Here is a 14,841-nt window from a genome sequence, read left to right on the forward strand (position 1 = left end):
GTAGGCTCCGGTCCTAGGTCTGCCAACGAATGGAAACTTCATTACTATATAGATTAGGGCAGTTATGGGTGGGGCTTAGTCTTTGGCGTTAATTTTTCCTTAATATACATGGTATTCTTTGAATAACACGATACTAAAAAAAGTCTTACATGGTAATTTCTTCTAGACAAAGAAATAATAGATTTTGAATTTACATTCCGCTCCTTTGGCTCTCGACCATTATAAAAAAGTAATCACAATTGAGATAGGGCGGGTGGGCGGGGCTTATATTTTGCCCTTTTTGTTAATATAGGTAGTTGTCTTTTCAGAACAAGAAACTTAAAACATGTTTACAATGGCAAATTCTTGTAGACAAATATCTTGCAATTAAGCCCCGCCCCTCGATCTGGCAACGAATGAAAAATTCATCACAATTGAGAATTGACATCGGGGGATTAAAGTACATAGTATTCTTTGAACAACACGATACTCAAAAACATACTTACGGAGGCTTCCACGGTCGGAATCAATACATGATCGTTTTCCGGATTGGAACCGTGTAAATTGAGTTTTAGGGCTCAACGTTTCGCACACGAAACTAATTTTGCTTCTGGTTTGGTTGACATACTGAGTTATCGTGCTCTTTTGCCTTATTCTTAATCCTGCTCCTGAAGATGCCACTTACGAAAGTGTGTGAAACGTTGAGCCCTAAAACTCAATTTACACGGTTCCAACGCGGAAAACTATCATGTACTCAAAAACATGTTTTTAATTTCTCGTAGAGAAATAAGGATTTTGCAGTTAAGCTCCATCTCCTTGGCTCACGACGAATAAAAAAAAAACATTACAATTGAGATAGGGCGGGTGGGCGGGGCTACATTTTGCCGTTTTTTCTTGGTATGTGTAGATTTATTTCGACAACAAGAAACTTAAAATATGTCTAAAATGGTAAAGTTTCGTAGTAATCAACTTAAATCCTCCACTTTTCTTCTACAACCACTTTAAAAACGGCTAAAGTTGAACATTAACGTTACTACCAACGGCAATTTTGCAACATAGTCTATAAATGACAATTTTCAGCTCTAAAAGCAACGTCAGCTGGAACAGCAATTGCAATGATAAGTTGTTGCCGCTGACGTCATCAAAAAAAGATTTTCATGGAATAGTTCCAAATTTGACAAAAATCTACGATGTATTTTCTGCAGAGTACATAATTTTGGAAATTTTACGACTTTGGGAGCCACCAGCACTTCTTCCCAAGAAGCGGTTTAGTGGACTACATTAGAGCTTTTCAGATTCATCGTAGAATGGAACTATTCTAAGTGTGTACGGAGTCTAGCGCTTTGTCTAAGATTTTTTTAACCATTTGTTTCATTTAAAAGAAGCTTTTCAAAATTGAATTTGATAAAATCGTGATAGAGGTCTGCAAGGAGCTAAGCGCGAGTAAACAATTTTTCCATTTTATCAATTGAAAAAGAGAGGAATGTAAATTTTGATAACGTAAGAGAATATTTTACCAAAATAAAACCAAGCACGTTTAGTATTTGTTGTTTTATTATATGGGGGGGGGGGGGGGGGGAAGTGCTCACTGGGTACCAGCAATGCCCACCCGGCCTCTCTTTTCATAGAACTTATCTCATTTGCCAAAATCAGTCAAAAAATTATCAAAATTTGGAAACATTACGAGCTTATTTATATGCACAAGGCAGGAATTTTAACATCTTCTCTAGTATTTAATTGATTTTTAATGGATTTTTCCTTTGCATGTTTTGTTTTTGTTTATAATTTATAAATGTCTTATTAAATGTTTTTTTGATTTATTTATTAATGAAAGATAAAACAGCTTGTTTTATTAATAATAATGCACAACGATTAATTACGACTGCTTATTACGGTTATTGTCCTAAAAAAAATAAAAAGTGGATTTCAGTCACCATCGTTACTAACGCATTAGGTAGGTGCAGTGTTGCCAATTTTACTATTATAAAATTACATTTTTTTTGTAATCTACATCATAAAGATTTCTTTTATTATTTTTTTGGGGCTCCCGAAACCCTCGTGCATAACGTACTGCAAAGTTAACCCTCCATTTTCCAGGCACCCGGTATATGAGAGCACCCATATTTTGAACGCTCTGTTAATATAGATTTTTTGGGAAAAAATGAAAATTGTACAACAACATTGTATAATTTATTTTAAAAACTATTACTCCCTTTATGCTGAAATTTAGCACATGATTTGAGGTTGACGATAGCATAATCGATTGCTAATCAAAATTTATTTATTCCTTCCCGACAAGAGTTTGATGACGTAACCTCAAAAGTTTGCTGAGTAATCTTATTTAGTCTAAAATATGTAAAATAGTATGTGCGTATTTACACGTGGAGTTTATTGATATCGTACGTATCTAAGAAATTGTTTTCATATCTTGGAAAAGTTCAATATAAATAACGTAAATTCGTTTTAAAAAATCCTATTTCGTAACTCAAATTGTGCCTTTTGGATGCTTCAGAGAAAGTATACACAAATAGAACACCATACAAAAATTCAACAAAAAAATCCGCCAAGCAATTGCAGCAACACTAGTAAGTACAAATAAGAATAACCTCAGGAATGATACCTATAGATTTTAATATTTTTGTTTCCTAACGAGTTTGAAATCATTATCTCTAGTCGAATGATTTCTCAACAATTCAAAAAGAAATTGAAGTAAACAACTTAAGTTTTGTAAGTGAATACCTTGTCAATCTTGTCATAAATGTGAACTGTAGCAAATATTATTTGAAAAATTAGTGTCACTATCATACAGGTCTTTTAAATAAAAGGCAAATTCCGAATCTTATATGAAACACAGCAGCGTAATGTGCAAAGTTCCAAGAAAATGCAAACTTAGTTATCATTTATATCTTACTTCAAATAGCCGTTTATTATAAAATAAAGACTAATAGTGAAACTTTACTAATGTTTCTTCGGTAATAATATGGTTTTACGAAGCCAAATTGAAACAAATCGACTACTTACTCGCTCCAGTATACACCGAAACCACCACTACTCGAATCATGTAGAATAACTATCTATTACACTTTTAGTTATTTCATAGTAGTGTAAAAACGAAGTTTTCTTGCAAATGACGAATTTATTTCCAGTTACAGTTCATTTTTTCTGTTAAGATTTCAGAATTTATTACACAAATAATTAAATCAATTTAATAATCATAACTGCCTGCTAAGTAAACTAACAAAATATAGTCATACTTGTTACTTTTAAATTTTTCCAAAAGGATTTTCTATTTTATTTCGGGGAAGTTGCCCGGCCGATATTCTACTCAAATGAAAATTCAGTTTATACATACATTGAGTGTGAAATTAATCATTAACAAAACTGACGTTTCACGAGTAAAGGAGAAAAAGTGTGTATTTGCATCCCCAATATTCACTAAAAGTCGGTATCCCCAGCCGCCCAGTTTAGGGATGGCCGATTTCCGAGCTTGTAAACCACCCTCTCGTCCTGCTTGTTGAACCCCACGGAACTTCCTGCGGAAACCTCAAGCAACCCCCTTAAATCTAGTCGCCAAGTGGGCAAATAAAAAATAAAGAAAGAATGCCCTTTTATCCCCTAAATTCAGTCCATTTTATTCGCCCTATCTGTCACTATCGTTGTTTGGGAATATTTATCGTCCGAGAAAGTGGAGACGTCTGTTTTGCGGACGGTTCTGTCGATTGCCCGAACCCTTTTTAGAGAAGTTGATTTATCGTTGCAGGATTTTTTACGACTTCAACGGGAAGAATTTCGAGGAGGAGTAATTGAGGCGGGCTTATCTGCGGATATTTCCCCTTTAGGGTAATATACCTGTCAATGACAATATCAATTCGTATTAGACGAGGCGGCGGCTATAGATATAGATGCCGTCATGTGTTATTGCACAATTACATCTCCAATTGCATGAATTGATTTATAACTTTGCGCCAACACAGGCTTGATAGCATAATACATTGTTATTGATATGTGCCAATGTATATGCGGAAACATGCATTAACGAGATTAAGGTATTTGCATGGTGGAGTTGAGGGCATAAACTATGCCACTACAAAATTAATAAGGTCGTGTGTGCGTGGGACTGAAGGCGACTTTGACGAGAGTAGACTAGAAATTAAGATTTTACACATTTTTTTGTTTTAAATAATTGTACGACATGTTGTATTGGTACTTTGGATTTTATTAGTTGAAACGTTGCTACATATCATATCAGCAAAAATTAAAAAGTGAAGTATTATAAATATGAGTCAGTGTCGTCCCGCAAATTTTAGCGAACGTAACGTAATCGCTACACTTACATGACATCGTTATAGACATTTAAGCATATGTGTTCCCTATTTTTCGTCGTTACAGTTAATCTAAACATATTATTTGGGACGTCATTCATCACGTACCACATTATACATATGCTGCATTAACAAACGCTTGAAAACCAACGGACAAAACAATATGGAATCAGAATATTTCAATCTCAACACGGATTCATAGACTACACATGTATGAATATGTTATTTTATACAAATTAAAACCCATTGTTGGTGGAGATCATTAGACAAAGTTGGTTAACGTTTTACCATCCAAGTAGCCTGATGGACTCAATTACAATACTTCCTTAGCTTACACTTAGATACGCTTAAATTAAAATAATACCAATTTTTTAAAAGAAAATCTTGTATGTATGTGATAAAATAAATTAAATACGAGAGAAAATGTAATGAAAGATACCACATGGTGATTTTAGAATTAATTAAATAATAAAAATATATATAGTGAACCAAGACCTATAAGGTTATATGGCCATCATAAAAGTAGTTGACCGTAAATAAATACCCCCTTTGTGTGGTTCGCACTAAGCTTACCGATTGGCAATAAATCATCTTCTAAACATTTCTTGCTCATATTTAACAGGGCCGGCTTTCAAAGCGAGTGGTTATTTCGGAACCCTCAGCGGCTGCAGGTAGTAAAGAAATAGTGGAGTGGTGGATTTTCATATTTAGTGAAAGCCGTCCCTGAACGAAACCACAAGAGCCGGTCGAACTGCAGTGGACACGTTATTTACGACCCTAAAACCTTTTCTATTGTAAACAATTTAACTTCGACACAATGGGATGATTTTATGATGGCCATATAACCTTATAACTCTTGGTTCACTACACAAATAACTAGGTACAATTTTTCAACAAAAGAGATGAAAACATAAACACAATATGACGTCATAAAAGTTTTACATCGGACAATATTAATTTTTTTATGTATCGTGGTAAAATGAATGGTAACATTATTGTATTATCTGAATTTCAGGGAAATAAATCATTGTTTACATTTTTCTGCACCAGCATATAGAGTTTTTTTTAATAACTTTTTCAAATATGTAGATTAAATAAAATAAATAAATATGTAAAAGATTTATATAAGGACTTTTTGAAATAAACTATGAATTTTTATACCTATTTACTTCCCGACCGTAGGTGATAAGAAAGTATTGTGAAAAGTTTCATCCGGCGAACGGCTACTTTCATGTTTCCTCGACTTTCCATGATCCCAAGACTGCGGAAAAATAAGTCTCCCTTTTCCGTCTGTCTGTCTGCTGTCTGTTTGTGTAAATTTTTGTTAGACAAATAATCTCCAAAACTACTGGACCGAAAGTTGTCACATTTTATACGTAAGTATGTTAGGCATATCATCTAGCTAGATAACACAAAATTTGCTTAATTTTCTCCACCAAAATGTGATGATGTCACCGTAAAAGTTTCACAGTAAATATTATTTAAAATTTATAAAATAAATACTCCTACACTGGTGATTTATGGGTGCATCTTGATTTTATTACTACAGACATCCAGGTTTTGGAAAAACCTCAATATTTTGTAACATTTTGCAATTTAATTTTGAAACTGCAAAAGCGAATGCTTCGAAATCTTACAAACATTTTAAAGTTATCGTAAGCATACTAATTTTTGTATTAAAATTTATTTGTATATCCCCCAAAAAAATTATTGCGTCATCTCAAAATTTTGTCGAATAAATCCTCTCCAAAATGTACAAAATATGATATCTATAAGGTAAATACTTGTGATTTATCATTGCGTTCATATTTTTTAGAATTGTCTCAAAAGAAATTGTGACTAAGGCACCGTATTTTATTAATCAACTCAAGAATGAATTACCCCATATTCCCGAAAATTAAATCTTAAAAAAAGCCGTTATTATTAGTATTATTGCCACTTACTTATGGACGCATTAGAATGAAAAACAGAAAGAGTTCAACCTGAAAACGAAATAATCACTACCTTAAGGCAAAAGATACGTTAATGAAAAGAAAATGCACACAAAAATTAAGTAATGAATTCAGGTGCAAGTGAAAATATGAATTCATCTCCAACAAAAATGAAGAACTAAGTGTAGAATTAGTCAAAAATTTATTCGCTGAGCAGAAAATAAAACATAATTAAAAAGGATGGGTAAAGAATATATTATTTAGTAAGCAGATGAATACAACGAAAAGAAGAGAATATATTCTGACAAAAATGAACAAATTATATTTAAAATTTTCTACAATTTGTTTACTTAGTCGCTCCAGCAAAATGATTTAGGTTAACTATTATCTTAAAGCAAATTAATTAGGACGATCAGCTATATAAGTATTTGAGAAATAGCAGTATTTTGGTAAGTCAGCAATATTAATTTATAGACCACAAGACATTCAAATTTATTTTTTCGTTCCTTCTTGAATTATTATAAGAGGTGTTTGTGCGTCCGTGATATACTGTTAGATTTTGAATTGATCGTAGAGCAAAATATTATACCTATGAATCGATTTACTCTATTTATCTTGTTTTTCAAGATATTTTCTAATAGGGGAACAGAAAATTCATTAAGGTGAGTATGTTAAAATTAAATATTTATCTCATGCAAAAATTCAATAACCTTATATTCAAGAATATAATCCATATCTTTACTAAATAAATTCTCCCATAGATGAGGCGCATAACGAAGTCATTTGCTTGTCCTAAACTTTTGGGAAAAGTGTTATTCTGTGATGTACATTTCAAATTAAGCATATTTACCCCAGCAAAAAGTTATTGACATCAACAGAAAAATTATAAAACTTTTTTTTTTGTAATCAGGTCCTTCGGCCAACTATCTACTTTTACGTTTTCTCGACATTTCATGCCCCTATAGTACTAAGAAATAGGTCCCCAGTTTCCGTCTGTCCGTCTGCCCATCTGTCTGCCGTCCGGATTTTTATTAGATAGATAATCTCCGAAAGTACTGGACCGATTGTTGTCAAATTTTGTATTTATATGTAGATGGTAAAATGGTAACCAAAATTTATCTAATCATTCCCACCAATAATGTGATAACGTCACTGCAAAATTGTATATAGTAAATAGAATTTGAATTGTTTAAAAAACATGTAGTTTATGACTGCGTGTTGAGTTTTACCCGAAACCTCCAGAAAAAAATCATAAGTAATTATAAAACAACATTTCGCAATTTAATTTTGAATCTGCAAAGCCGAAAGCTTTGAAATCTTGCACATACTTTAAAGCTATGAAAAGCATAATAAATTTTCCCATCCCCCCTAAAAAATTGATGACGTCACCTCAAAATTTTGCTAAATAAATCTTAAACGTGCAAAATATGATGCGTTTATACTTGTGATTTATCACTGCATTAATATTTTTTAAATCTGCTTGTACAGGGTGTCTAAAAAAAGTTGTGTAATTTATTTTGAACTGTAAACTCTAAACTACTTTCTACGTAACATCCTTTCGATGTATAAACATAAATAAACACTTGAGCTTCAGATTGCTATTACCTACTGCTTATCCTTCAGGGGTGTTATTTATCCCTCTGGTTTTTTCTTAACAGCGGTTATCAAACAACGAAATTCATAAATAAATAATAAATCAGGAACACCTCAATCCATTTTCCCAGAAAATTTTTGGAATACAAAATACAATACTGTTATTTTTAGTATTACACTGCACCAGTCCAAGTTGATTATACGTGTCCTTGCAAAAATGTTAATGCCGTCATCACAAAATTGTGTAAAGAAAAACTCAACTCTAAAATGCTGGATATGTTTCATTGTACTTCAGGAGCGAGGGAAGTTCTATCGAAACAACTTTCGACCAATTTTTTTAAAATACGCAATGGCACGCATTGGATTTTTATTGTATTTTGGCTGGAGCGAAACTTTACCTAAATTTTCTTTTTTTGTTGTATGTTTGTCGGTCAACACTGCACAATCGCAGCACAACTAATACGAAAATGAATAAGTTCCGAAAAACTGTCATTTTCTCCATTCCTCGCCACTTCTCGTCGGTTCTTTAACCCCCTGTTACCATCAAAAGGTCGTCGCGATCCTGATTGCAGCAAACAGCAAATAATCCGGTCGGATCCCAGAAATTATAAGATTAAAAGAGACGTCTGAGGAAGAGCAGAGGCCCTTTGACTTGGAGATTAACCGTTATTTATAGGGTCATTTCTGATACATCGTTCTTATATAGGCAATCAGTGATCATTGGAGTATGGTAATTTACAATTAACGAAGATCTTGTTGTCGTCCTTAATTCAAAGCTATTCACTAAACGCGTATTTTTGGCGTTGGGAGCTTTCGAAATTAGACGTCATTGAGCCATAAACACTAATTAAGTCGGCAATCGATGGGGAAAAAGACGATAATTTTCCGTCTCTTTGATCCCAGCTCTCGCTCCACAAAGTCGAATCCATAAAAGCGAGGTTTTTAGCGTATAATTGATCGTCGATCGGCCAAAATGGCCTCTCGACATGTAGGTAACTAGACGTAGACACGACGTTTATAAATATGCCTCCTTACAGCACATTAAATCAAAACCATATGGTCCAAAGTGCTCCACCATAAATTTAGACATTATAATGAGAATTTATGGGGATATTAAGCAGTTTTTTCGAATACAATTGTTAAACTAAAATAATAAAACCAACAAATCTTGTCATCATGTTCGAGATGGATTTCTGTATGTAAAATGGTACAGCCGACCAGTGGAGGGCTGAGAACGGGCGGTCATGGGACGATCGCAGCTCCTCGTCTGGTCCCCCTGTTTTATTATTTCTTTTACCAAGAATGCATATTTGTTGGGAGATATAGATCGCTTACTAAGCTCAAGAACAAAAACAAAAATGGATCGTAACCTTATTGCTGAATTGTAATTTTATTCTATTGCGTCGAGTTAATTTGTCCAAAACAGTGGCGTAACCGAAATGATGATGCCTTAATTAGGAATCCCTTTTCCAAAATCGTTACAAGTTTTACATTTTCCTTATAAAGAAATTAAATGAAGGAAAAGTGACGATGTTGTGTGATCGTTTTTAATGCCTGTCGCATCCGGGTGTGCTTTCCATAAATGGAAAACCTTCCAAAGCCCCTGTTGATCATTCCCAAATTTAGTTCTCACAGGCGCTAGTTACTGGTGTTGTTCACCCAACAGTTCATTGTCTGAGTAATTCATAAATTATATATTAGTTGTCTCTGAATAAAAAAGCTATAAAATGTTAAAAAATAATAATAATAAATGTCAACAGTTGTCTTTTACATTTATGCAGTAATTTATTTTAGAGAGTGCCATAAGATAGAGAATGTTGTCAGTGGCAATATGTTTAAAAAACACAAGAAAAACGACGAGTTATTTGATCTGAGCTTCCCTTCGTCTCGGAAGCCCACACCATACTGGCTTAGCTTCGGAAATGAAGAAACGTTGTTGCAAACATTTTTATTAGATTTCCTTTCTTTTTTTACAAATATTTACACTACATTATAGCTAATACTTTTTCGTTAAATAATATTAAAACACAGAGTAAAGAATATAATATCCTGATGAAAAACGCAACTTCATAAGCAACAATGAGATCAGGCTGTCTGTCTATAATTTTAGGAAAATTTCTATTGCTAACAAAAATCCATATTTATATATTTAATCTTAAACATAGTTTTCAATAAGAAATTATTTGATGGGGACTAATATAATAATTTTGATACGTTTAGTGTGATACTAATAATAACAATATTTATAGTATTTCGAGAAATTTAGATGAGCTGTTTTTGATCTAATCAGTGAAATGCAATTATTTTTTCATGATTTTCAAGATATATTTATTTTAAAAATGAAAAATTACAAACAACAACATCACAATTAAGCTTGAAACGGATGAGTGGGGCTTCTCTTTTGGTTCTCTTTTTGAATTAATACATTTGGTCTTCTTTGTATAACACGATTACTTAAGAACATACTTCACATGGTAATTTCTCGTAGAAAAATATGCATTTAACAATTAAGCTCTGCCTCTTGGCTTACCACGAATAAAAAAACATCAGAATTGAGATAGGGTGGGTGGGCGGGGCTTATATTTTGCCTTCTGCTATCTTTTCACAACAAGAAACTTAAAACATGGTTAAAATGGTACATCGATATTTCCTTATACAATTTTCAACTTTAAACATATTTTAAGTTTCATGATGTGAAAAGAAGTCTACATATATTAACACAAAAAGGCAAAATGCAAGCCCACCCACCCCGCCCTATCTCGATTGTGATGATTTTTTTCATTCGTCGTGAACCAAGGGGGCGGAGCTTAAGTGCAAAATACTTATTTCTTTACAAGAAATTAAAAACATGTTTTTGAGTATCGTGTTGTTCAAAGAATAATATGTATATTAAGAAAAAACAAGGCAAAATATAAAATAAACCATCCATGAAATACCTACGTGTTACCTGTAATTTACTAATGCAGCTGTTACAGTTTACTAAAAAGAAAATATATCACTGTAAAAATTTTTGAACTGAATTCTATACATCTTTATCAGCAATTGCACACAATAAGTGAAAAATTTTAAAGCTAGACTAGTAGATTTCTTGAAATATAAGTAAATATTTGCGAGTGTTGTAGAGAATTACTTGTTAGAAAATTTCGTTTCATTGTCTTTGACAAATAACAGAATTCTGAAGGTAAGTAGGTTACAGCTAAAATGAATTTAATCTCTGCAGAAAAATAAGTAACAGTTCCTCAAAAACCTAACATTTTCGTTAGTAAATAAAGTAGGTTGAGCTTTTAGTAATTTTAGCAATTTTTGTGTTTTCAGTACAAAATATTTTTAAAATAATTATAATTTTATTGATGAAATGAATTGTCAACATTTTACTTAAAGTAGATAATACATACAAAAAAAAAATGACAATACCCAATGATTTAGAAATTTCATACAAATAAATAAATTTTGAATTCACTTAAATAATGCAATATAATTGAAGAAGAATAGTAGAAAATAGATAAAATAAATGTATTTTAATAAGAATTTACAAATTTAAACAGAGTCTTAATAAAATTTAAAAAAAGTGTGTTAAGTAAAATAAGAAGTAGACTCTATTACAAAAATATATAGTAAAAAAATTAAACAAATAATAACAGAGTTGATGTAAAATAGTAAAAGGAGATGAAAAGGATGAAAAAAAGTACAGACAGAGTAGACATTGCATAGAGCTAAAGTATATACCTTATAAAATAGGGAGAAAGAGAAAAATTCGACGGAAATGATTATGTACATATTAAATTAACAACGTAACAAAATTATATTAACGAATTAAAAATTTAAAAATATATTTCATTTAATTTTTATTTAATAGTTTTTTGGCATGAAGTTATAAAAATTTTGGTGGAAACAAATTCACTAATTTTGAGTTGTACGCCAGCTATAACAAAAATATTTAACAAGCCATTTTTAAGACAATTTAAAACATCTTTGTGTGCGTCACTTCAAAGCATATACCAAAAAGCAGAATGAAGACAAAAAAACTTTCAATTAAACTTTGTTATATTTCAAATTTTTTAAGTGCACGATATCAGATTTCTGAAGAGGTAGAATAAATAAACTTTATTTAAATGTTTGATACCCCTAAATCAGTGCTTAAAATTTTACGAAAATCACTGCTGCAATTTATAGTACTGAATTATATTACATATTGTTTGCTTATACCAACATTATTTTCTACGATATTCCCTATTAACAAGTAAAATGAATTAGGTAATTAAATCACAGGCAAGAAAGCTTGTTATGCTATACTATTTAAAATGAAATTACTTGATAAAATCTTTAGATAAAGCTAATCATTCTCTGGAGGAATGAACAGACAAATGTTGGTTATACGAGTATATTTGCAGCTTTTTCTAGTAGAGAATAAATTACGAGACATAAAGAAAAATGAAACAAAAGTACTGTAAAATAAAGTGGAATTGTTTTATTATATCAAAAGTGTAAATAAAATATATAATAAAATTCATAAAGGTCAATTATATTTAGGAGACAGAATGACTAAATTTAAAAGACAGCGAAAATTAAATTCTAAGTTTTGAATCATTTTCAAGGATTTAAAAATTACGCCAGGAGGAATGTATAATCCTAAAAATCCTAGAATGAACCTGGATAATTGTAAAAGCAAATACCCAAAACAAAAAGAGTATAGAAACTATAACAGAATTTTTGTCGCTTTTAAATTACTTGTGATTCTAAAAGTGGTATGATTTTAATTTTATTCATTCTTATGGTTTTGTATACCGTTAGTTACAGTATAAAAAATATATAAATAACGTTCATATATTATTCAGCTACTGTTAACCTTGATTTACAGTTCTAGTAAAGTAGAAAATAAATTAGCATACAATATCTTCTATGCTACTTATTTGTCAGTAAGTAAAAAGCATGAAAAGATTGTTATACAAATGCAGTTACTAGAAAATATAAATAAAGCTGAAAAAAATATCATAAAACTTACGACAAATATTAGTATATGGAAATTAGTAACGAATATTTCATTGAGGGTGTTTTGTTTCAATATGTGATTACAAACACCTACAGCAGTAATGATCCACAAACAACTGTATCTGCATTCAAATCTAAATCAAATTGTTGTCTGCTCTATCAAGATCCGGCCTCGCCCAGTTGCCAGGTACGCCACTGTCCGAAAAAGCGGTCCGCCGCCAGTAGCGCATAAAATGATAAAATCAGAGAAATATCCTCGCTGCCGTGTTAAAAAACAAACTATTAAACATTTTAAAGACCCTAAACATATAAAATTAAGATTTGATTCGATGTTTAATTCAATCGAAACGTTATGCCATCATCAGTCCGGCAGAGAAATTTCAAGAAATAATAACTATAAAAGTCGGAAAATTATGGCCGTGTTAATAGTTTAGGCATGATAAAAGTTTTAAGACATTGATTCGACAACATTCTTTCATTTTATACAACCGCCTCTTAACGCGTCTGGTTATTTCAGGATTTTATCTTTATCTTAAATGCAGCAGCGCTGAGAAAAAAAAAACGACGAGGTTTAGATGTATCTATAAATTAATTGATTGATGGATAATGTCTAATGGCAAATTCTTGTGATTTAAGGAGGAGTTGGGATTTGATTTATGCGGAGTATCAAAGGAGACACGTTGGAGATTTGTGTTTAAGTGGAGAATAAAATAATTCAAAGAGACAGATCATAAGAGATAGCCTTAAAATAACACGTAGAGGTTTAACTAGAACGGACTTTGAAGAAGCCCCTTTTCAATTTCTCAGTATGTCACGCATTACCACAGACTGGTGATTTTATTGCATTATTCAATTCGGTAGGAAAGTTTTTCCAAAGTCGTCGATATATACATTTTTTATATTTTCAATTTCTTTAAAAATTTCACATTTTTCCTTCTAATAAGCATTTCAGTTTTGGCTTTCATGTACTCCCATTCTCTTCCTCTCTACATTGCATGGTTTTATATGATCTTTAGATAAACACAGTTTAAGGCAATATTAAATTTCATTTTTTTTAAGTCGCTCACTTGTAGGTAATTTTATTTTGGGTTTAATATTGTAGGAGAAAAAGGGGATCTGTAATAAATTCAGCATCTTACTAATTATCAATTTCATCGCCTTTGCATAAGTTACTGAGAATAGAAAGAAGAATTTTTTTTCTTAACTTTAATCTTTCAGCTAACTCCCATTGCCCGAAAACACCTACTTGACAAAAAAAAAAACAAAATAAATAAATATTAGAAGGACATGCTTTTTAAAATGGTTTAATATACACAGACAAAATAAAAGTTAAATTCAATACTTTGTTGCTTTGAAATTACATACTTACCTCATATTTTGTGCACACGGAAACTTAGAACAAAAGCACTAGAAAACGTTATGTTGCATTTTTCTCCAAATTCTTCAAGTCAACTAGAACAGCCGTTGGGCGGGAGACGGGGCACGTGTGACGAATCGTCATCGCCGATATTCATTTGTTTATGTAATTTGGTTTTGAAGGTAAAGGCCCGACCACCATTGACCGCTGACTCCCATTATCCCATTCTCCCCTACTTATTTCAGTTCTCTCTAAACAAATTAATTCTGTAGTTCTATTTGTCCTTCTGAAGCATTGCATTGTTACGTAAGTACAAGCATGCTTTTGACAATTGTTTACTGATGTACACATTCTTTAACGTCTTTTTGTGTTTTCAATGTTTTTTTTACTTTAACACTCTTATTTTATTTGTGTTTTCTATGCTTATACACTATAACCATGGTTTTAGTTCAAGTAGGTTTTTTCATTTTAGCAATTGTATCTCTTTGTTATATAAGGTATTTTGTCCATTTTGCAGAACCGTTTCTTAGTGAGTCTTTAAAATTGCCGTTTTAATATTCTCTGTTATTTTTTTATTTTTATCAACAACTGTTTACCAAGTTTTTATTCTTGTTATTATTTTTGTCTTTCTTGTTGCTCAAAATGTTTGCAGGTACTGCGTTTATTATTT

This window comes from Zophobas morio, unplaced genomic scaffold (genome assembly GCF_036711695.1).
Source record: "Zophobas morio isolate AGI-343-1 ecotype UQ-CSIRO unplaced genomic scaffold, CSIRO_AGI_Zmor_V1 ptg000030l, whole genome shotgun sequence".
NCBI lineage: Eukaryota > Metazoa > Arthropoda > Insecta > Coleoptera > Tenebrionidae > Zophobas > Zophobas morio.